Source organism: Lissotriton helveticus, chromosome 12 (genome assembly GCF_964261635.1).
Source record: "Lissotriton helveticus chromosome 12, aLisHel1.1, whole genome shotgun sequence".
NCBI lineage: Eukaryota > Metazoa > Chordata > Amphibia > Caudata > Salamandridae > Lissotriton > Lissotriton helveticus.
The window spans coordinates 135,024,406-135,048,119 of NC_136073.1; the positions used below are offsets into that span (position 1 = coordinate 135,024,406).

At 45.5% G+C, this 23,714-nt stretch overlaps 2 non-coding genes across 2 annotated transcripts; one reads left to right on the top strand and one right to left on the bottom strand.

The window, feature by feature from the left end:
- Positions 1–11,202: 11,202 nt before the first annotated feature.
- On the bottom strand, positions 11,203–11,275 carry TRNAV-AAC (transfer RNA valine (anticodon AAC)). Its single transcript has one exon. It is a non-coding gene; the product is annotated as a tRNA-Val (tRNA).
- A 1,347-nt stretch (positions 11,276–12,622) lies between these two features.
- On the top strand, positions 12,623–12,694 carry TRNAH-GUG (transfer RNA histidin (anticodon GUG)). The gene has a single exon. It is a non-coding gene; the product is annotated as a tRNA-His (tRNA).
- Positions 12,695–23,714: the final 11,020 nt, after the last annotated feature.

A 23,714-nucleotide genomic window follows, 5' to 3' on the forward strand; every position in this document is an offset into this window, starting at 1 on the left:
CTAAGAATAGGACCGTCAGATGGGCAATTCTGGATTTTTTAAAGTTGAATTTGTAACCCTCTGCAGCGAACCCAAGTATTATGGTGTTCACTCTTTTCAAGTGAGTATCCAAGTCATCATCTGTTAAGCAAATGTCATCGACATAAGATAATGCTTCATCATCATATAGTTGTAGTAATTCTGTTACTCTCGCTGAGAATACCCCCGGGCTGTTCTTGTACCCCTGGGCTAACCGACAGAATTGTTTTTGAGTGCCATTTACTGAGAATGCAGTTAAAGATCTGCTCTCTGGTGCTATGTTTTGACAAAAGAATCCATTGGAGATGTCCAGGGTTGTTTTGTATTTTTTGCGCACTATGTTATTCATTAGTGCAGCACTGTGTGAGTTTTGCACTGCAAAGGTTTTGCAACATGTGTTAAGGTGTCGGTAATCCAAAACTAGACGATATGAATTGTCTGGTTTGGGGACCGGAAACAAAGGATTGTTCATTTGTGAGGTGCAAGTTTCAATCACCCCCTGGTATTCTAGCTGATCTAGTATTTCATTTACTTGTTTTTTAGCTTCTTGCTTAATTGGGTACTGCCTTTGTGCAGTAGGTTGTGATTTTAACTGGATTTTGTGAGGAGGAGAATCCTCATCCCATCCTACATGATTTTTATATAAAGCAGGAGCTAAGGCCACTGCCCACTTTCTAGCAAGTGTGTATTTTTTATGAATCGGTATTTGATTCGAGAAGGCAGGCATAATTACTTCTTCGCCATGAGGGCACTCCCTGACAAACTCTGGTGGCCAGTCTTTTTCAGCTAGAAGGATGTCATAACCCTTTGAGAGGTTATCCCAAAATAGTCCCCTTATTTTCCTAGTCTTATCTCCCTCTATACGTAATGTTATCTCGTATATCTTGTGGGGCTTGCTAACTCTGGTGTCTGCAGTTTCCACTTGAAGGTATTCATTCGTGTCCACTGTCTCCAGATGATTCATAAGGACTTTGCGAGCTATGCTCACCTCTGCTGCGCTGTCTAGCATTGTCTGAGCCCACTCTCCGTTTTTCAGTTGTGTCCTCAGTATTCTCGGCATTGTTAACTACCTTGATACTGGCTACCTTCTTTTTTGGAAATTGTAATTTCTTTTTTAGCTGAGCAGGTTCCTTGTCTTTGGACTTGGCGTGCTCTTCTGATCGTCCTCTTCTTTCCGATTTCTGCGAGGAATTCTGAAAAGATTGAGAGGGACGTGTATCAATGTCTTGATATCTATCAGGTTTTTTAATATTATCCCTATTTCTAAGGTTATATCTATTCCCCGAGGGGTCACTCTGCGGTGACCTCTGTCTTTGGTTTGGAGATTTCTCTCTTCGCCTAGGAGACCTTCCTCGGGACTGGAATTTCTTTTCTTTAGGATTGGATTGTTTGTTTCCATCCCAGTTCTTTTTTGGTGAATTATTATTATTAAAAAATATTTTTTCTGGACTTGTAGTCAGTTGCGGTTTTCCTGGTATTCCACCTAGACTATCTCTGCGTAGTTCTTCATAGGATTTTTCTATGATTCTGGCAATTTCAGCTGGTTGGTCTGCTATATCTGTCTCTTTTAACCTCTGGCAGATCGCCACGTTTGCTGCTTCACCTTTTATGTTGGCTAGTAATATAGCCGAGACCTGCTTGAAGTCTTTCAGTAATTTCATACCAAGAGTTAAAGCAGGTTCTGGACCGTATTCATCTTGAATTTGTTTTAGCACATCTGGTATTACCGAAATGGATGGAACACCGTGCGTTTTTGTGTAGATGGAAGCAAAGACTGTACCCCAAGTGTCACAGTCCTCAATGTGTGGTGCGATTCCCATTGGGAGACATATAGTCAGAATCCTGTGTTTTTCTAATGGGGTGGTGTCAGGAAACACCGCCTCTATTTGGGTAATTTTCTGTGCCAACCAGAATGGTATCTGTTCCCGTTTAGCTGGAACTTTACCTAGGCAGGATTGGATGTCCTGTGGTGTAATTTTATTTGTGTTCCCCTGGTGAGGGATCAGCTGTGGAAGTTTAATCGCTAGATGAATTGTTGAAGTCCGCATTACATACTGAACTAATTGTCTATGAATTTTTAGTAGTTGTTTTAGCTGTATTAACAGCTCTGCTGCAGGCATTCTTTCGATGTCTGGATGTGGTGTGTATCCGGCTAAGACCGGCCACGTTGCTCCTGGTCTACCTAAAGGACCGAGCCTGGTAATGTGATTGTTATGTTTTAGGGCGCCATCAAATAAGAGCAAATGCTCTTGGAATTTGAGTGGTACTTCCACCTCCTTGAAAGGAGTGTATGTTTCAGGAGGTTCCTCTACTTTGTAATAGTGGAAGTACTTTGTTACAGCATTTGCTGCCGGAAAATGTATCCATGAATAGTATACCTCTGTCTGCCGATATTCGTGTGCCTCAATTACGAATATGACTGTGCCACCTCTAGGTGTCAGTCCATTTTCTATAAGTTTTAAGGTTATAGATCTCCTTTTAATGACCGGAATGAGTGTTATATTCGGGTCTGCTGCTTGCATGGTAGCATCAGCATCTGCGAGTTCAGTAGCTAATCTAACTGCCTCTCTTTCTTCATCACTGTCTCCCATTTTACAGACAGGATGGTATTATGTCTATTTGCAGATCAGGTTTCTTTATGGAACAAAGATTAGATGCCCAATATTTTGGAACTGTTTATCCTTCAACGTTGACTTGACCAAGAACCATACATAGGAGTTCCCTCCTGCGAGGTTTTGGAGGATATAACCTTTCACCCACTCCAGACGTCTTTGGAGTATTTGGGAAAAGGGGTCTGAGTGAGAAAGCACGACTGAGTTACTCTAAATGTCTTACGTTAGTTTTATCGCCCTTTCCAAACGCGTTGGGCGCCATGTAGTGTAGCTCCTATTTTCCCAATAGGCTCTGCGCATTGGAATAGTACCTACAGCAGTAAAGGCCTAGACCAGACGTTAACTAGGTCTACTACTGTCGATACTAGACTTAATTTTTGGGTTTGCCAGCGTAGCTCAGAGTTCGCTAGAAACTTTCTCGAATGTTCAAGGAAGGAATTAACTCCCCTGATTAGACAAGAAGGGATTTAGTTTCTGACAACCATAGAACATGACAACTTTGCTCTCCCCTAATCAAGAGTCAATCTCGAGAGTCGTGTGAGCACAAGGCAATTATTTTACTCAGTCAGTACGTGCATTCTTAGTCTCATCAGAATGTAGAGAAAAGGAAGAGACGGGCGTGTTCAATAAAAAGGTGTTATTTATTGATCAGTCTCTTTTCTCGTACATGAGAAATGGATCGATATTATTGCAATACTTATAGTTAAGTAAAGTGCATACATTAAAAGCAATAGTATAAAATAATACTGTAAAAACATTGATATGGTTTCTGAGCCATATGATGTTTAAAATGATTAAAATATATTTACATACACATATACATTTGACTAAACGTACTCAACTGGTGTTTCTAAATACGCCTACCCCGTGTACCTGACCTAAGTCTAATGCGTGGGCGGGAATAGAAAGTTACAGTTTAAGTTAAGTTTGTTTTTGCCAAGTGAATAACTAAAGAATTCTCTGTGAGGGGTTATTCAGTTCTGTACCTGGAATTTAGGATGGATGAGGAATAGTATCTCTTTCTCTGCTCTCGATATTCCAGGCTGCCTGCGAGGGCTGCCCGAAAGCGCCGGTGCTGGGTCTCTCGGCTTGAGATAGCAGCGCATCTCTCAGCGCGTCAGGAAGGCGGGGCTGCGCCAGCGGGGTCTGCTTCTGCTCTCGGCTTCGGCAAGTATGGCTGCTCCGTCTTGTCACCACGCGTGTGTTTGCATAGGGCAAGATCGGCAATATTTATACCTTAAAGGTGCCGAGATTGACGTAAGGATGGACATAGATACGTCAATAAAGATGTCATACGACTTGCTCGTTAGCACATTCTTTACTAAAGTTCTCTGTGAAATCAAAACAATGGCCGCACAGATTTTCCAGGTTGTCATAGGTTTGATTTGTTATGAGAACGTCGTATGCCTTATCAGGGGCTGGAGGAATGTCGCTTGTCTAATTAGATCTCAAGCGTTATGACCTAATCAGATAACACGTTCCTGTGCCGTAGTGTGACTGCGTCAGATAACGGTATCTGCATCATGGGGGCTTTTCTTGCCTCATGGGCTGACTGTTAGTTAACTTGATAGTTAGTTTAACCAGAATAGGGTCAGGAATAGGGGGACTGATTCAGAACCTATAGAAATACACGACAAGATTTGATTTGATTTACAGGTGAATGGTGAATATACCATAGGCACTCCTGTGAGGCACCTGAGGTTTGTTGGGGTGCAGTGTTATTTAGGCAAATGTGTGCAAGTTGGGTTAGTTGTATAGAATGGTGTGCAGTGCTCAACAAAGGGGTTATTTTCAACCTAGCATTTCTTCAAGTTGCCAGGACCAACAGTCTGGGGCGAGGGCCTTCTGGGTGTCCTGTGAGTGGGGAGTGGGGGTCCCAGGCATGTGCTGGAACAGCTTGCTGTAGAGACTGCAATACAGACTTAGGGGGGTGTCCACCCTCCCAACAATTTTGGCCATACACCTGGGAGGCACAGACTTGACTTTCCTGAGAAGGTGGGCACGGCTGCCAGAAATGAAACCCCCCTGGTGTAAGTTAAGCAACCATGCAAAAATTCACCAAACAAAGGGATTTTGGCTTCATCCGGTCTGGGTTACTGCATGCCAAGTCCATAGGGTGTTTTGATGAAGATGGGATACACCTGTCCAGAGTGGTAATGGACCTGTTCTTGCTTGATCTGGGGGAGGCCATGGAATCAGCAGGGTGTAGGTAACTAGGCCTATAGTGGTGGGGGGCCTGGGGTGTAGGTGGCCACACCCAGTGCTGTGGCAGAGTTACAGGGCAATCCAGAGGCTGCAATGTACAGAGGGGTACCCTCTGCACAAGCACAACAAGACTGCAAAGGACAAATATCCCTTGGGAGATCCTCGCGTTGGACCCTGGAGGAGCGACGGCGCCCCGTTAGTCCTACGGGTGATTGTGGGCCTGAACAACCGGGGGTTGCCTGGAACGCTCTGCCCCCCTTCTGGGGTCGTGAGTAACGGGGTAGACTGGTGGTCCACCGGTGGGAGGGGTTATTCCCTCCCCCAAATCTGGCAAACACCGATTGAGTAGGGCCACGGTGTAATTTGGCTCCTCAGGTGGGCAGGCGGCGAGGGGCTACCTGTACTGGGATCACCCATAAGATAACCCACCATGTTGGCATATTTGTTATGCAAATAAACCTGCAGCAATTTTCTCCACAAAGAAGGTGTCTGGTCTGTTTATTTCTCCAGTTTATTGCTGTGGGCGGGATGGGGAGTGTTGCCGATTTTGGCACTAAGCACTATGTACTCAGAAGGAAGCATGCCTTACTACATAAAAATGTGCTGTGGCCACATTTCTTAGGTGTGACTTTTCCATGATTACTTTGTACCTATGAGTGGCACCCAACTATCAAACATGTGAAACCTAGAGTGACACTTCCCCACGAGTAAAACCGAGCAAGTACACCTTACTACATAAATGTTCAGTGGCCGAGTTTTCGGATTGCTTAGGTGTGACTTTTCCATGATTTGTTTGTACTTATGAGTGACACTCAACTACCAAATGTGTGAAACCTAGAGCGACACTTCCGCATTTAAAACCTAGCAAGTAAATAAATGGAAACAGAATTATCAGAAATGGCACCATTTAACATATGAGAAGTTATAAAAAACAATGCTTAATCTGACACTGTGGTTTCTGGTCCCCGTCACTGGCACTTAATTGTCAACCCCAGTGCTAGTGACAGTCTTCCAGGAGGAAAACGTATATCTATTGTCACCAGAGCAGAGGGGGCTGGCGCAGCTCTGGATGCGGCCTCGCAGCACTTGTAGAGTGGGGCAGGTGAGGGTTTCAGAGAGGACATTTGATTAACTCTGCCTGGGCCTTTCTGGATAAGCAGTCAGTCAAGGGGACTGGGTTGAGGCTGGATTCGGAAGTGAAGTGAGAGCTCAGAACAGGTACATCCAGACACTACTGTATTAAACAATGCAGTGGGCAGTGTGAGGGGTCCAACACACATTAAGGGCCATACCCTGGACTTGATTTGGAAAACAGCCAGACTATCTCCGAACCCTTCCATCCCCCAACATCCAGACAGAAAACTCTGAGGTCCTCTGTAAAGAACTATTGGACAAACTCAGGAAGACAATGGACCACGTGGCACCAATACGTAGGTTGAATATAGTGAATAGAGGACATGGAGCCCCCTGGTACAACGAACCCCTTAGGGAAAGGAAGCGAGGGCTTCGAAAATTAGAAAGAGCTTGGCGGAAGCATTATGATTCCAACTCTCGGGGTCAGTACATACAGGCACTCGCTAATTACAAACAGGCGATTATAGCCAGGAAAGCAGAGTTTTTTGAGGAAAGAATAACTACTGCTAGGAACCCTCAGAAGAAATCTTCAAGGTCCTTACGGAACTCAGGAAAAATAAAGAACAAACTATGGAGTTCATGCAAGAGGACTGTCAAAAATTTCAAGATTTCTTTGTTAATAAAATCACGGACCTAGTCGCTGGAATTGGTGCAACCCCCGAGTTTGACTGTCCCCCGCTGGATACACCTGGCAGAATATTGGTGCCTAGTCCTCTAACGGCCTTTCCCTTGATTACGAAGGAAAGGCTACCAGCTCTTGTGAGCCGTGTTAAATCGGGTTCCTTGGCAGACCCGTGCCCACCAGAGGTGTTCAAACTGGCACTGCCAGATATAGAGGAAGAAGTGTTGAATCTACTAAACACTTCTTTACTAACAGGCCAAGTCCCGTCTTACTTTAAGGAAGCCCGGCTGATTCCCTTGCTGAAAAAAGCAGGGGCGGATGTGAAATGCCTAAAAAATTTTAGGCCCATATCTCAGCTGCCGTTCTTGACGAAGGTGGTTGAGCAACACGTACTCACCATCCTGTCGGAACATCTGGAAAGTAACAACTTATTTGAGCCAAACCAAGCTGGGTTCCGTGCGAATCACAGCACGGAACTCGTTATGTTGTCTATTCTGGATGACTTGAGGAACAGGGCAGATAAGAAAACACCATGTGCCCTGGTGCTGTTAGACTTCTCCGCGGCATTTGATACCGTCTGCCATAAACAACTACTGTCGCGGATGATGGATTTCAACATCGGGGGCACGGCACACGCCTGGCTCTCCTCCTTTCTTAAAGGGAGGTCTCTGAGAGTACAGCTTGGTGACCTTCTTTCCACCACCACATCGATCACCTGCGGAGTGCCACAAGGGTCTGCCTTGTCGCCCCTGCTCTTCAATATCTACCTACAACCCCTGATTAGATTGCTTAACCAGATGGATTGCCATGTATACAACTACGCGGATGACACCCAAATAGTGATCCAACTTGACCGTGGTCCGGGTGGCCTCGTAAGACTGCAAAACATCTTGAAGCACACAGCTAACTGGATGTCCAGAAATTCATTAAAAATCAATCCGGATAAGACCGAGGTTCTCCCAATTACCAACGCAGGGAACCCATGGATTGAGGATTTCTGGCCAAAAGAATTAGGGTCACCACCGGAACCAGCAGCTGTGGTTAAGAGTTTAGGCATTCAGGTGGACGGCAGGCTATCTATGCAAAAACAAGTGAGGATGGTGGTTGGGACTTGGCGTCGGTCTCCTCCTACAACTTAGAAAAGTTTCACCTTTGCTGTCCTTTTCTACTCTGAGGCAAGCGGTCTCCGCCACGATTCTGGCTAGGTTAGACTATGGCAACTCGCTATACATAGGACTGCCACAAAAACTTTTGAATAAGCTGCAGGTTGTTATGAACGACGCTGCTAGGCTTATCTTTAAAAAGCCAAGGAACACCCATGCATCTCCCCTTATGCAAGAATTACATTGGCTACCGGTTAAGCAAAGGGTGATGTTTAAGGGATTTTGCATTGTTCACAAAGCCCTGTATGGTAAGGCTCCAATGTATATAAAATCTCGCCTGATCCCCTATAGCCCAGCACGGACACTTCGATCTGCTGACGCCTCTCTTCTTATTCAACCACGTTGCAGATTGGCCACAGTAGGCGGACGTGCCTTCTCATACTTACTCCCAACAGCCTGGAATACGCTGCCAATAGAACTACGGAAGGAGACTAATTTGCTGACCTTACGAAAAAAACTAAAAACAGTGCTTTTCCAGCAAGCATGGGGTAATTTGTAACTTGCTATGAACAGTATCCTCCACAGTGAAACAATTGAGACCTGGGTTTTTTGGAGTGAGGGTGACACTAGGCGCTCAGCTCACGGTAGTATTAATAGTGATAATGTGTCTGGGTGCATGTAGGTGAGGGGAAGTAAAGCCCTAAACCCCTCCAAACGTGAGTGCCGAGGCACCCGCTGTACATGAAAACACAAAACCTATTGCACACCAGTTCAGAAAAGTGCAGAAAATGATGTCACAATCGATATTTTGCAAGTTCAAGTGTCCTTGGTTGAAGGAAAGGAGAACGATGGGTAATACGACTCCTCTTTATTGAATGGTAAGCCAGCCGACACGTGTTTCGTCGTAAAGCGAATACAATGCTTTGACGACTCCTCAGGGCTGTAGTGAACGGATACTGCACCACAGGTCGCTTCGCCGGTGATAATTCCGACCCGGCCCCGCTCGAGACCAGGTTAAGTGGTGACTAAAGATCAAGGTGAGTTGTCCAATACCCAAAGCGTGTAGTGCGGTAACAGAGCTGAGATATGGGTGAATAGTACTCTGAGTCGACTTCTGCGAGAAAGTGATATGGGGATATAAGGCATCCACTTGGTCAATTCCAGAAATAGTGCGTGCTTCTCAGCGGGATCCCCGAGGCGCGGGGAAATGCCGGCAGGACGAGTACTCCTGCAACAAAGGTCCGCACCCAAAAGCCAATTCTTACACTGGGAAGGAAACAAGCTTCCGGGGACCGGTTTCTGGCATTTCAGCCGTCTTCGGCCCGGCTTGCTTGAATCCTGATGGTGCAATGAGCAAGGGACTCACATCTGAGTATACCCTTCCACGCTTAGGGTGGACAAAAATTTTTACAACAAGGGGTGGTGATGGACAGAGTCTCTGAATTAAGCAGAATACTCTCACCCAGTCAAGAGATCAGGGCTAGATCCAACACCGTTTTTTAGCTCATTGCACCATCCCAGTTTCAGAACCTGGCTGTATGCAAATGAGTCTGTCCCTGGCCCAGTGCATCATGGGAACAGGGCAGACCAGACTACAAAAGCCAATTCTTACACTGGGAAGGAAACAAGCTTCCGGGGACCGGTTTCTGGCATTTCAGCCGTCTTCGGCCCGGCTTGCTTGAATCCTGATGGTGCAATGAGCAAGGGACAAAAATGTTTACAACAAGGGGTGGTGATGGACAGAGTCTCTGAATTAAGCAGAATACTCTCACCCAGTCAAGAGTTACAGGGCGATCCAAAGGCTAAATAGTACATAGGGGTGAGCACAAGAAGGGTGCAAATGCCAAACAACTCCAGGAAGTCTCAACGGCAGGACCCTGGAGGAACGACGGCACCCAGTTAGTCCTTCGGGCGGTTGGAAACCTGAGCAACCGGAGGCTTGCCAGGATACGCTCCGCCCCCTCATGGGGCATTAGTAAATGGATCGACTGGTGGTCCACAGAATGTAATGGGTATTCTCCCAAAATGGCTAGCACCGATTGGTTAGGCCATGGTGCAATTTGGCTCTTCAGATGGGCAGGGCAGCATAGGGGTTGCCTGCCCTTGGATCACCTGTAAGTTGATCCACCAGGTTGGCATATTTCTTATGCAAAAAGTTAGAGCTTTATTCGGAAATTGTGTTTTTTGTGAGTTTATGTAAATCTTTTAATCTATTTTTGAGGAATAACTATTTAAGGAGGGGTTCAGGTTGGGCTTGCAGGGGCTAAACTGTTAGGTATATGATCCTGTAAAAGTTCTTTGGTACCAAAGTTTTTAAAAATAGGTGGCCATATTATCAAGAACGGCAAAAACATTATCGCGGCTTTAGGGGCAGGAAACTGCCGCTAAAGCGGCGATAAGGGGCTTGATAATATGCCCTTGAGAATTCCCATAGAAGCCCAGGTTCTGGTGGGAAGGACATCAAACTTGGTCTTCTATTGGAATTCTCAAGGGCATATTATCAAGCCCCTTATCAAGCCCATTATAGGATAATGTTATCGCCGTTCTTGATAATATGGCCCAGGGCCTTTTGATTGACAGGGAGCTTTTTCTCCCATCGCCCATTTCAGTACAGCGGAATCATGACCTATCTCGCTGGCTCCAACACACAAAAATGTTGCAGCCAAGCCACCAACACAAAACTCAGGGACTCGGCGCCAGTGTTCACTAGTGTGAGGGGGCAGGGTATGGGCACCCGTGTGTACACTCCTGGAGCAGACACAGGATAAACAAAGATAACGAGCTCATAACAAGAGACACAGCACTACCTAAGATATTGTAACCGGAAGCACATATGCACCAGACACAGAGGTCACCTACAGCAGGCACTGCACAGCCTCTTATATGGTGATGACGACAGCATTGATGGTGCTCGCATAAAGCAGACGGAGTTCACCTACAGGAGGCACAGAACCGCCTTTGCTATAGTGATGAAGAGACACAGAGCCCACATACAGCAGGCTCCGAACCCGCTCTGCTGCAGTGATGAGACAAAGCACAGAAAGCACATCAAAAGTGCACAGATCTCACGTACACCAAGTACTGAACCCCTGGCAGCTATGGAGCTCGCATACTGCAAGAAATCTGTGTGCAACAGCACAAACATGCCTGAGCGAGACAAATCTTACATGCTTTTAATTACAAGTGCATATACGTCTGCTTTTATTTACACACTCACCTATGCATGCGGCAATGCGCCCCCATACTGCACGTGGGAGTATCTTCATGTCCGTGTATGACTTCCTTGAGAGCTGTACGTCTGAGAATATTGTTCCCTGTTACACAGTCTGGCCTCTGAGTGGCAGTAGAATCATGCCTACATGTGGCAGTAGGTGTGTTTGTAGGACAGTATATTTGTTTTAACACATGGTAGAAATGTTTGTGTTTGGAAATAGGTTCCTGTCTGTATACTGCAGTATATATCCTTATTTGCAGTGACTTTAGATTTGCGAGTCTCAGAATAAAAAGTTGTTTCCGCCCGGTCTCGAACCGGGGACCTTTCGCGTGTTAGGCGAACGTGATAACCACTACACTACGGAAACTTCTAACAGAACGATTATTTTTTAGCTTTTTACTCATTATATAGCACATCTGTGTCGAGCAGTGGTATAGTTCAGTTATTGTTTAATTTTCTGACCACCTTTTACATGTTTTCTTCTGTCATCTTTTTAGTTGCAGAGCTTTTATTTCTCACTTGAGTTCAAGATCGGCTGTTGTCGCTCTGTGTAGCGGGAAACCTTCAGTGTGAACTGTTTCCATTGGCAGGAAGGAAGATGCCGCCTGCAGGGTGCCCAGGAGAGCCTGGGTGCCTCTGATACCACATCTTCTCCTATTGACCCCCTGGGCTCTAGGTTGGTTGCACTTTGTTCTAAGGCTCTATCCTGGATTGTTTGTTGTCAGGGGTGGAGTGGAGTCACTCAGGATAGCAGAGAGATGGCAGCCGGCCGGGTGGCCAGCCTTAAATATTATGCATTATTATAATTTACAAACCCACACCCACCTGCCCCTGCTCACCACCCTCGTAAATAGCAGCCGCCACTGCGAAGGATATCTGATATGAAATTACTCATTTCCCAACCTCAGCTCCCCACGATTTCACGGCTTTGCTGCTTTCCTTTTTCTAAAAAATATATATAAACTGTTTATTGAAAGAGAGCTGAAGCCGCCTCTGAGACACAGCCCTAAAAACGTCCCCTTAGTAGGCAACGCTCATACAGTTGCCCCTGCAGAGGTCCTTCTGGCAGCAAAGATACCACCACATTGTCACCTGATAAACAAGTGTGCTGTGTTTGATCCTTAAAATCTGGCATCAATCAAAAATACAATTGATAAAAAGAAGCATCAAACACTATTTCAAGCATCTAAGATACAAAGCGCACAGGTGTTTCCATCCCCCCTCCCGGCACTCTGTTTTAATGTGAATCGCAAGAATAAGAGAACTGTGGAGAAACTCATGTTATGACTTAAACGTATCTCAGGCTAAAACGGACTGTGAACGTCAACTGCGTCAATTCTGATGATACTAAACTGAATACCCGTTTTACAAAGCTCCCACCCTCCATATGGATTGTTCTGTTTTTCTTTTTTACTATTCTCCGTACTTTAATTCTAGTTTGTTCCCCTCTCCTTGAGCAAGGTCACACATGGAGCTCTCTTTCGCTGCACCGCTGTATTTAGTCATGCGCTGCTCAGTACGTGCACCGGGAAGAGGCTATGAGAGAACTCCGTGCACGGCAGCCACCATAGCATGAATGTAAAGATTTTGCCTAGTCTTCTGCCCCAACAAAGGAAACATCCATAGAGTACTGTCGGCCTATCAGAAACAGCCCTCGTGCCATCACAGCCTATTAAAGCCACACTCGGCAAAGAATGACGAGCCCAAGTAGCTCGCCGTGATCGTATAGTGGTTAGTACTCTGCGTTGTGGCCGCAGCAACCCCGGTTCGAATCCGGGTCACGGCATTGCGGGTGGCAATGTCACGGCAGTTGGGCGATCATTTTAATTAAATATCCACTTTAATTTGTAACTGAATCTTCTATTGTCTACAAAAATTATAGTACATACATCTTCACTGTTATCTTATTGATAGCATCGATGTTCACAAATGTATGTATGGCTTTCTTCTTTACAAAAAAATAAAACAAGCAAGAAGCCTTGGGCGATACACATTTAATTTTTAAATATCTTGGGTAGACTAATGTTTCACAATTGAGTAAATAAGCGGCAACCTTTTAAATATACCTTTGTCGCACATACGTTCCAGCTTTGGAGCTCGAGAAGAGTTAAAGCAAAGATCTGATTAAAATTAGGAATAGAAGAACAGAGGTCAGACACAGGCAGGGGCCCGGGGGAACAGGAACGGATCAGGGGCTGTGTAGCTAATGCAATAAAAGAGACTCTCCCAGTTGAAATGTGTTGAATAGTCTCATCTATAATATGTGAGGATGGTGCAGTGGCACCGGGATCCAGAGCTTGCCACGAAATCCCAATTATGTCTGTTTATTGATAGCCAACCAAGGAGGAAACGAGGGCATTTTCATTGCTTGCTTTAGGGCCCATGTCAACTTGGCTACGTCATTGGCAGTGCAATAGCCAACCCTGTCTTCCTGAGAGGAGGAGGTGATGATAAAGCAAACGTTCTCCATTGATGTACCACCATTGCATATGTGAGTCTGACTGTCACAGTTTATAATTTAAAAAAAAATCTGTTTCTATGATCTATGACCTGCAAGGCGGACCTTAATCATACATTGTCTCTGATCCCGCGCAAAAATGCCCCCCACTGAGTCACGTGAGAGCAGCCACCGGGATCCGCCGAGTCTTATGCACAGAGTCCAGACCTTGGGTCACAGTTAGATTCACCTTGAGCTGAAGATCAGGCGCTTCCATGAAGCCTCCATTAATGCTCAACCTCTAGTGGTAGAGTCAAGCCAATGATTAGTCTCCCTGCTGAGAGGGTGCTGGATCCACACAGAAACTTAGCCCTTCAGTGACATTCCTCAAACACGTCTCTGGCAGCCATTAGGGCAGAGTTTCGTCTACTTGTGAACCATCATGTGACAGACAGCTTTGCATGCACGCGGGATCACTCTAACTGGAAGGTAGGTCTGGGCTGGCGTTGAAAGCAAGTGGACTCAATGGGGATGGAAGATTAATATGTGTTTAAAACATGGCTTATGGGATTCTTTGAGAACAAAACAATTGAGATAACTTTAGTCTCATACAAACTGTGCTGTGTTCAAGAGACTGTCAAGAGATACAAGGCTAGGAACATGATGCAGTTTGACTAAGAACTTTAAGCAGAGTTACTTCTTACTGGGAACATATGAAAGGGTTCGGCCAGATATGTGCAAGGTTCTCCATTGCACGATTCATGACATATATCTGACGGCACATCCAGAAGTGGTTCTTGGATGCAAACTAGGAAGTGGACAGTCAACTTCATTGTCTTTGATCCATCAAAAGGATTTGATCCACTGAAGCACCAACACTCCAGTGCCAAGGTCCTGCTGTCTGAATAGAAGGATGGTTCTGTCCACAAGTACTGGGGGCCACCATCGTATGCAGGGCACAAGTCCTAAATAAAAAAAGAAGTGGGGGGACTAACTTAGTCAGGCAGTATGCAAGTGGCATCCCGGGCAGTGACATCACTGTGCGCGACATCACAGGGCATGACAACACACATGCCATCACAGGAAATAATATCATAGAAACTGGCATCACAAGCCACAACTTAGCAGGAAGTGGCATCACAAAAAGTGGCATAAAATCTAAAGTCCTCACATATATGTTCAGTAAGTCTATCATATGTGTGTTTGAATGCATTGCGAGGATAATAGCACAGCGAGCTATGGAAGATATGTGACTTCTACACCTTGCAATCCCCCTGTTTTGTGTAACATATCCTGTACATTCATTTACAAACGTATGTAAATTACTGTACTTGTAATATGCATGTGTTGATGTAAAGTTCTCTGACACCCTGCATTGGAATGAGTAGGGCTATACAAAAAAAAGTGTTAATTAAATTATTTTAACGCCTCCTCAGAGGCAGTAAGGTCTATATAAATGCAAATACTGGGATAGACCAAACACAACTGACATTCTTCCAGTGCATGCATATCTTCTAAACAGGGACTGAACAAAGTCAAAAGCTGCCTCTATTATGTATGTGTGAAGTGCTAACAAGCTGTGGGCCTTTATTTCCCCTCCGTTTAATTTGCATCAGGTGCGAGGGTCCTGACTTCTCCTAGCCAGGAGACTCGAACAAAAGGAGGCCTGATGACCCCTCAAATTCGGCCTTTGTTATGGGCCCAACAGGAGACCCAAATAAGAAAGCCCTGTCCCCTCCCGCACGTTATTGCTTGTTGCAGATGGAAAGCAGACAACGTGCAGACACTGCTAAAAGTGTCCCAGTGTTTGCAAATTACACTGGGACGAGTTCAGCACACTATTCAGTGGGGCCCAAGTTCTTGGCAGGATGGACAGTGTTCATCCTCTGAAAATATTGGGTGGACGCCGTCCACCCGCGTGTACCCTCGACTCGTGCCCTGATCGTATGTATCAAGCAATCTGTGTACGCTAATCAGAACCGAGCAAGGGCAAGTCAGTTTTATCCCCAGGTCAAAAGCCCGTCTAGAAGAGTCAAGGGGTCTGGATATTGAGGAGATAGAGATCACTGCTCTCTCTGGTGCAAGATATCAAAATAAGCAATGATGATTCAACTTGGACATGAGGCAAGTGAGGGCTTCTATAGTGCCATGTCCACAACACATCTTCTAATTCATGGGGGCAAAGCCAGGGCTGTGGGGTCTCGTAGGGATATGAACATGGCTGGAGGTTTATGAAACCTTGGCCATGGAGCCAGCATCATTGGAGTGAAACCAGTGGGCTGTGTCCTGCTCTTCATTTAAAAGTTGAAAGTGTGGGGTGATGCTGGTGGTCAGGCGCGCAACACCCATTGGGCTCACTGGGCTTCAGACCCCCCCGCCCCCGTCGTGTGAGTCAGCCCAGGCAGAGACAGCTTCGCGGGCTGGCGACGATCTAATTGCAGCCACACCCGAGTACTTAACAGGTCTTTAAAAGACCATCTACTTGTAAATGAGGCTTTTGTTGTGTTTTCACCCCATTTTACAGCCACTCTGTCTATGGTTCACAGAATTAGCCCCCCACGAAATATTTTTCAGCCCCCCCCCCCGAAATTTGGCTCTAGTTGCCCGCCTGGGTGACATAGTACTTTCTCAGCTTTTGAGATCTGTAATGCCCGCATTCACTGTGCTATGGCTCACATCTGAGGTTGTGCTTGCTGTAAAGAGCTTTCAGACGATAAAGGGCAGCAGACATTCTTGGGTGACCTCTTACACAAGCTTTGAGCGCACTTGGAAGCCATTGTTGATAACTTTAAATGTGACTTGTATTATTTCTCTGTTTTTCCAATACCTTGAAAACAAATCATTTATTAGGTATAGACCCAGAAGTAAATCATGAAATCCATATCTTCACTCATTTTGGAAAGGTGCTCCTTCACAGCAATTAATCTGAAAGGTGCTAGCCACCAATGGCACAGGTTACCCAAACGTTATCTGGTTTCTGCTGAGTGTATATATTATATCTACAGTCTAGTCTGCTTGTTGAAGGACCAGGAGCTTTGGAGAGAACCCTTTTCATGCACACATCAGTATATATGGCCATAGAGCAACTCCATCTCAAGCAAATGCAGGCAAACCATAGGTCCCATTGTGAGTGGATGGTGTTTCTACATCTTTAGTGGAAGTGGACCCCACGAACTTCATCTGCTGGATTGTTTTGTTTAAGAACATCATGTCCCTGGATATCATGCATGCTATAAATAGAGCTTCTGTACCTTTAATTTCCCAAAACTTGGAACCCCACATTCTTTTCACATTCATGTTTTCTTTCCAGTATTCATCCCCTTGTATATCAAGAGCATCAATAAAGTGTACATAGTGTATGAATGTGTGATTGGTAAGCAGGTTTGTATGGGTTCTCTGTTGTTTCGGGGCGGCAAAAATAAGATGGATTTGACCTGTCATCACTATGAAATGAGTCTGTGTCACTATTCCATGTGTATGGGGGCCCGGGGCCCCAAAACATTACAATCAAGATGTTCCATAAGGAGTTGAAATATTAATGTTTATTAAAGCGTACGTTTAAGTGACAGTATTCTAAGCATTCTGAAAACAAAACATCGCTTTACCAGTAAGTAGCATGCATTGGTAGGTACCAGAAACTGGAGAAACTGACGATGTCCTGTACTCCACATTGAAAAGAATATAGCAATTTATGGTGAGAAAGTTCGTAAAAGGATAGAGTGTAACTCTTAAAATATGGATATGTTGTCAGAGTCACTCAATATGTAATGTCTGGAGGAGCGAACAATGGCCCGGGTGCTGTCAGGAGTATTTATTGAATAATAAAGCAAAATTAAGGGGCAGCGGTGGGATTCGAACCCACGCCTCCAGAGAGACTGGAGCCTAAATCCGCAAAAAACACAGTTGATGGACAGAATGTAGAACAATGTCATACATTCACCCCAGTACAAGGATCTGGGTCTAAATCCATCGTTTTTTTGCACTCCACACCACCCTGGGTTAGACACTGGCTATATGCAAATGCTGGCTACGTCCGGCACCTTAGACCGCTCGGCCACGCTACCTTATAGGAAGCAGTTTTTCAGAGAAATGTAATGTTTACTCTACGACCCACATAGGATGCTGCGTTTTGAAAAACAATGCAAAAAGATGAAACCACTGTAAGCATCAGATACACAAGTTGCAGGAGAGCAATAGAAATGCCTCCCTGGAGAGGATGAGGGCGGGTGCCTGGTGAGCAATGGTTACTGAACATTATATCTGTATAACTCACAATCTGCACAAGCCTTCTCCCGGCCAATCGAGTCTCCAAAAATTAACATCAAATGCACAACTCTCTGATTGAGGTTTTTTCAAACCAGTTTACAAACATCTGCTCTAAATTTCTCCTGATTTGATAATATTCTAAGCAGTAGCGCATAGTGCTGGGATAATTTATTAAGTTAGACAACAGTAAGGGAGTTAAACCCTATGAGTAGATTCCAGCCTCAGTAGAGGGAGGAAAAGGTGCGTTAAACACAACCCAAATTGGAACATCCTTTGTCCTTAAGAAGACCCCTCACTCACCAACCTAGTTGGTGACATGCTTCATCATCGGGGTCCCACCTGGATAGCCGAGTGCCCTCCAGGTGTGCTGCGACACCTGATTACAGTGGAGCTAGTTTTTCTTTTATATGTGCAAGACAGGTAATAGTGTGTTTAAAAGGTATCCGATCCTACCCACTCGAAGAGTTTATTCTGGAGTGTCTCGGATACTGTTAAAATGTGAGACACCTGCTGCCCCGTTAGGTGGGCTGTCGGTGTAAAATAAAGTGGTATTGTGGATTAAAAAGAGGTCTACATGTTTCAACCTATTTTTCTATTTACAGGTTTTCGTCAGGACCAGTGTGATACCAGCAGGACGGTATGCGCACACTAAGGCCCACCCTATCCATGTGGGTAATAGAAGTGGAGTCTCAAAATGAGTCTCACAAGTAAAAAAGTGTTTTTCTCCTGTGTTTCCCAGAAAAAAACCTGTGAAAGAAAAATAAGGGAAAAAGGGTTGTGGGTAACAGACATACACGTACAACACATAACAGTAACATGTCACTCCGTGATGATTGCACCTTATGGTAGCTGGTGCTGTCCCCGTGAAACTTAATTAATTGAGGCCGCCTTAGCGTGCAGGTGTCTCACATTTTAACATTATCCAAGACACTCCAGAATGAACTCTTCGAGTGGGTAGGATCGGATACCTTTTAAACACACTATTACCTGTCTTGCACATATAAAAGAAAAACCAGCTCCACTGTAATCAGGTGTCGCAGCACACCTGGATGGCACCCGGCTATCCAGGTGGGACCCCGATGATGAAGCATGTCACCAACTAGGCTGGTGAGTGAGGGGTCTTCTTAAGGACAAAGGATGTTCCAATTTGGGTTGTGTTTAACGCACCTTTTCCTCCCTCTACTGAGGCTGGAATCTACTCATAGGGTTTAACTCCCTTACTGTTGTCTAACTATCTATTAAGGGGACTGGGAGTCCCAACCCTGCCTTCACTGGCTAATACCATTTCTCTCCATATTGTTTACTTATAATTTATTAAGTCACAACTTCATAAAGAGTAGTTCATTAAAATGTTAAGCACAAGTTCCACGACGGAGAAGCTCATATATTGATAAAATAAGCCATTTTGCCCAACCCAGCCTCGCCAATATTACCAAAACTGCCAAGTGAAGTCACGTCTTCTGTGGCATCTTCAAAGTCTGCTCCATTTTAGGTCTCTCCTTCCCTCGTGGCAAAAAATATTTTGTCCGTTTAGAGTAGGTTCAGAGCACGTCCATAGCTTGCTATTGGTTGGCTTTATTGCCACTCACATTGCTTGCTTTTTATTTGTCAGTTTTTTGTGGGCTTTAATTCATCTTCTTGTGTTTATCCTTCCCCTATAGCATGGACTCATTACTTGTGTCCTTCCACTGCTTACTTTTCAAACACTACTTTTCTTCATTTTAATTTTGCACTTTATGGGAGTGCATGTGTTTTTCAGCTATCTTCTTAATGCACTTCTCTTGCCCTCTCTGACACTCTGTTGCTCTCTCTCGCTTGTGTGCTTTCCCCCCGCCACCCTCCATGAGACAGCTACCTGAGTCTCCCTGCCCCCCGATGATGCCAATGTGCTTCTCTTCTGCCCTGGTCATACTACCTCCACCTGGGCCCTCCATGCCCCTCTTAATTGCTTCTGCCTTTGACGCCAGCCTTCCCCGTTTCCTGTCGCTCTCCCCATGTCCACCCCTGTATTAAATTGCATTTGCACTACTTTTTTTTCTTTTCTTTACAGATCCAACTTGGATAAGTAAACAAAAATTTAAAAAACATTTGCGTCATTTGGTAGGCGTATTCACAGGTGATGCTTGCCCCCATAAAAAGATGTGCCCTGTCGGGTCATAGGCTTTTATATTCTTCTATAGCCATTCTGCACAGTATCAGGGATACTTTACAGCTTTTTTTTTTTTTTAGGTCGAGCCTGTCCCATTCCGCAGGAATGGATAGGATCGAATTCAAGTGCTCGATCGGCTAGTGAAACCACTGGCGTTTCTTCACAGTGCATGTGAGGTCACGTGGCCACAAAGCGGGTCACGTGACCACACAAGCACGAGCATCTCCGTAATCCGCCTGCCCCCACCAGGCTCGCATTCCCGCCCCCTCACCAGGCCGCACATCTGCCTGCCACACTTCTCCTCCCCTAATTATGTGGCCGGCCGTACTTAGTTTCCTGGCCGCTTCCCGGCCGCTCTTGTTTTTAGCTCCCCTTACCATTTGCTCCTGCCTCCGAGAGCTTCAAAGGGATCTGCTTCACACTTCACGGCTGCCGTGACTCACAATTCTCCTTCCTTCGTGCCCAGCCCCCCTCCCAGCGCTGCCTTGTTTTTCATGCTCAAATCCTTCACCCTGCATTGGCCTGTCTTTCGTTCTTGTTCTCTCCTGTCCTCTATCTCCCACCTTTATGTTTAATCCTTTCTGCCTCTTTCTCTGTCATACAGATTTACATGCACCTCCCAGAGCAATGGAGAAAGCCAAAGCACCCCTCCCCACGCCCCTTTATGTTTCTCCTACTCCACCTATCTCTCCTTCCTCTCGCTCGCTTTTTTCCCCTCCCTCCCCTTTCTTTCTTCCTTCCTTTCTTTCTTTCATTCTTTCTTCCTTCCTTGCTTTCTTTCTTTCGTTCTTTCTTTCATTCTTCCCTTCTTCCTTTCATTCTTCCTTCCTTTGTTCGTTTCTTCCTTCATTTCTTTCTTCCTTTCTCTCTTCTTACTTTCTTTCTTCCTTTCTCTTTTTCTTTCATTCTCTCTTTCTTCCTTTCTCTCGTTTTCTTTCTTCCTTCCTGCCTTCCTTTTTTCTTTCTGTCTTCTTTCTTTCTTTCTTTCCCCCTTTATTTCTTTCTTTCTTTCTCTTCTTTCTTTCTTCCTTTCTCTTTTTCTTTTTCTTTTATTCTTTCTTTCTTCCTTTCTCTCGTTTTCTTTCTTCCTTTCTTTTTTATTTCTTTCCATCCTTCTTTCCTTCCTTCCTCTTTCTTTCTTTCTTTCCTTCTTTCTTTCTTTCTTTCTTTCTTTCTTTCTTTCTTTCTTTCCTCTTACCCCCCTATCTCCCCCTCTGCTTCTTTCTCTCCACCTTTCCCTTCCTGTGTCTCTCTTTCACCCCCTCTCTCTACCCCCCCTCCCGCACACACACATTTCCATCCACTCCACAGTACAATGAAGAACAGTCAATTCCCCATTTCTCACAGATTGAGGCTGCAATCATTTCATTATAAAGTGCAAAATGTCTAATTATCTTGGTGATTGCGAGGGGGAAAAACCGAGAAAGCACATAATATTGAAATGAATAGTTCAGATTCTTGAATACGGAAATAACTTGATTAGTGCTGGGGATCCGGTGTGCGTTGTCTGGCAGAGAACGAAAGACCCACAAGCGAGACCTATTGGCAATGCCAATGCTTGTTTTTTTTTAGCACAGCAGCACTTTACATGCTCTGGTCTGGTCCTGTACCAGGATAAAGGCCACTCCGTTATCCTGGTACTGCTGGATCTGTCTGCGGCATTCGACACCGTGTCACATTCCATCTTGACTGCCAGGCTAGCTAACATCGGCCTGAAGCACGAGGCACTGGCATGGTTGAGGAGTTTCCTAACAAACCGCACTCAGCGAGTGACAATGGGTGCTTACCGGTCAGAGGAGGTTGAAATTTCCAAAGGGGTGCCACAGGGCTCATGTTTGAGCCCTACACTCTTCAACATCTATGTGGCACCCCTGGCTAACATCATGAGGACTTATGGATTCATCCCGGTATCCTACGCGGATGACACTCAACTCCTCTTTCCCTTCAAGTCCCTTACCACCGAGTTTAGGAACTCCTTTTCCCAGGGTATGAAAGCAGTGGCACACTGGATGTCGTCCAACTACTTGCAATGCAACGTTGGAAAGACAGAAGGCATGCTGTTTGGTGAAGCTAAACTCCTCTGGACTCCGGACTGGTGGCCACAAGATCTGGGCCCAGTACCCGAGCCCAAAAAAATATTTAAAAATCTGGGAGTCCGATTAGATCAAGAACTTACACTCAAACAGCATGGCAACCAGGTGGTGGGAGCCTGTTTTCATGTTATTGCCTGTTACGAAAAATCTTCCCCTTACTACCGGATGCAACTAGAAGAACGTTGGTACAGGCACTGGTCCTGAGTCGAATATACTATTGTAATGGCCTGCTCCTGTCTGCTAACGAGGGAGTCATGACAAGACTCCAGGTGGTTCAGAACGCGGCAGCTCGCCTGGTTCTTAACGCCCCCCCTCGTACGCCCTCCAAACCACTGCTGACAAAGTTGCACTGGTTATCAGTCAAACAGAGAGCCAAGTTCAAAGTATGTTGCACAATACACAAAAGCCTCAACGGGCTGGGTCCAGCATACCTGACTCATTCCCTATGTACCTGTTCGGTCACTTAGGTCGAGCGAGCAAGGCCTCCTCAGTGTACCTAGAGCAAAAAAAAGCCAGACATGGAACCAACGCGTTATCAGTGGCAGGACACTCCCTATGGAATAGTCTCCCAAAGTCTCTCAGGCTATGTGTAGAACATCTTCCATTTAGAAAACAACATAAGACCTTCCTATTCCAACACTAGAACAGCTGCCAAACTGGTTCTTCCCCAAACATATGCTGTAGATGCCTAAAGGCGCGGAGATACTCCTCCGGGAGTCGAATCTAGCGCGGTACAAACCTGCAAATAAAATAAAATAAATAAATTTAAGTTCACATTGAAGAGTGAGTTAAACGTGACACTAAAAGTCCCAAAATGCAACATGGTGCAGTGTAATACTTGAGTACTGATGGAAAATGTGGGTATCTTTTTTTCCGATGCAGCACTGCCGTGTGGGAGAAGTTTCCACGCACTGCCACCGAGCGGCCAAAGTAATTGACGCAGCCCCGTTCTGCCGCTGAAAGACTTACCGGATCGCCTGTTTTGCTTTCACCTGGGCCTCCAGCGGTGCCGGATATCCACGCATCACACCTATGTGCCCAAGTTTCCAAAGCATCGCCCACAGAAAGGAGCGAGTCGCCTCTAAAAATTGACACATCACTTCTCCATGCAGTCCGGAATCGAAGCAACATTTCTCCTGCGTGGAGCAGAACTGACGCATCAATTCCCCAAGAACTCCAGAACCAAATCATCACTGTGTTTTCTGGTGATTTCCTCCTATGTAGCTGTTTTTCAACTTGGATTTTGGCACATCACAAGTGCTTTGTGGTAAAATTACTGCATTTATAGGGTTCTATCCACAGAATTGCTTATGCCTTTTAAAATTTATAATTTGAGTTCTGCATGCTATATTTCTGTCATTTTGGTCTTGTTTGTTTTTTATAAAGAATGTTTATTTTTCTAAACTGGTTTGGTGTTTGGTGTCCATTTGTAGTGTTTTCACTGTGTTAATGTGTGCTATGTACAAGTACTTCACATATTGCCTCTGAGATAAGCCTGCCTGCTTGTGCCAAGCTACCAAGGGGGTGAGCAGTGGTTATCTTGGGTGTGTAACTAGCGCACCCTGACTAGAAGGAAGGGGCTCACCTTGACTGCGGAATACTTCTGGGGATTGAGACTGTGTCAGCCCTAGCACCAGCGTTCATTTGTTGAAACGGGACCAGCGCCCTGCGCCCTGCACCGCGAGTCCTCCCGCCGCCGCTTCTGTCATTCTCAGCGGCCGCCGAGCGGAGGACTCGCTTTACCATGAGCACCTGCGGCGGCGCACCCACACGCCGTCATTGGAGCGCCCGGAGGCGCATTTAAAGCACTGCCACCCCCGGCGGAAGCGGGCTCACCTTGACTGCGGAATACTTCTGGGGA